The following is a 1381-nucleotide window of genomic DNA, read 5'->3' on the forward strand; positions in this document are numbered from 1 at the left end:
CCCCCTCCCCCCAGCCCTGCGGTGCGGTGCGGTGGGCGGGGGGGCAGCGCCGCTGCGTTCCGCTTCTTTTGGCTTTTTCATGGGGCTTTTGTTAATTCGGCTTTTTTTATTTTGCATTTTTTAATTTTGCTTTTTTAATTTTTTAATTTTCCTTTTTTTTAATTTTGCTTTTTTTCTGTATTATTTTGCTTTTTAATTTTGTTTTTCTTTATTTTGCTTTATTTGCCTTTTTTTTTAATTTGCCTTTTTTTAATTTGCTTGCTTTTTTTTTCCCTCCCCCTCCCAGATTCGGGGGGGTGGCAGGGCAGGGTGCCCCACAGCACCCCTGCACGCTCCGGGGTGCTGCAGGTCCGGAGGCCGCTGCCAGCCAGCTTTGTGCTCTCACTGGCGCAGGACGTTGCAGCCCTTACTGGGGGCTTCCCTAGGGCCAAACTGTTTGGCTTTTGCATCCTGTTGGGATGCGAGCTCTTGGCCCCCGCTCCTGCCAACAGCGGCGTGTGAGACTCACGTGCCAAGGCAGCACCCCTGCACGCTCCGGGGTGCTGCAGGTCCGGAGGCCGCTGCCAGCCAGCTTTGTGCTCTCACTGGCGCAGGACGTTGCAGCCCTTACTGGGGGCTTCCCTAGGGCCAAACTGTTTGGCTTTTGCATCCTGTTGGGATGCGAGCTCTTGGCCCCCGCTCCTGCCAACAGCGGCGTGTGAGACTCACGTGCCAAGGTGGGCACCGATCAAATCCACGCAAAACCTGGCGAAACCAAACTTGGGCGTCGCTTTGGGATGCTTCGAGACTGCCAAACCCCACGGCTGAATCCCTGCAGCCCGCCGAGGGCTGCTTCCCCACGAGCAGCTTGCTCCAAGTTGGCGTTCAGGGTGGCTCCGTGCTCGTCGGGGTCAGAGCAAAGCATCGCTTTGCGGTGGCTTCCGTTGACATTGTGGTAATGGGGGTGAATTTTGAGGTTGTGAAGGACCACATTGCCTTTCCGACCCTGTGGGCGGAGCAATCCCGGGGTTTTCTTGCTCCGGTAAAGGATGTAACGCGATGTCAGGTGAGCGAGCCTTGAATTGGCATCACTGCTGACCACGGCGTGGCCTTAAAGCCGAAAGACCCTTTGTGGGTTCAAGGCTGACAGGTGGGAAAAAGCCATCCCAGGCGCTCCAAAGAGGCTGAGCAACGCGGCATCGTGCTGGGGAAAGCATCTGAGGCGCCCCACATCCCTCGTGTCAGCAGCATTTCTCATCCCAGGGCATACGGAAGCGGCACAGCCCGTGTAACCTTTGCCCGTTTCCGTTCGAATTTGCCCCGTGCGGTGCAGTGTGGAGGAGTTTCTCGAAGGCGGTGCAAGAGAGGAAGAGCTTTGTGGTAGGGAAAGGGAAGGGGGGGG

The sequence above is a fragment of the Egretta garzetta genome, unplaced genomic scaffold (assembly GCF_000687185.1).
Source record: "Egretta garzetta isolate BGI_Z169 unplaced genomic scaffold, ASM68718v1 scaffold69, whole genome shotgun sequence".
Taxonomy (NCBI): Eukaryota; Metazoa; Chordata; class Aves; order Pelecaniformes; family Ardeidae; genus Egretta; species Egretta garzetta.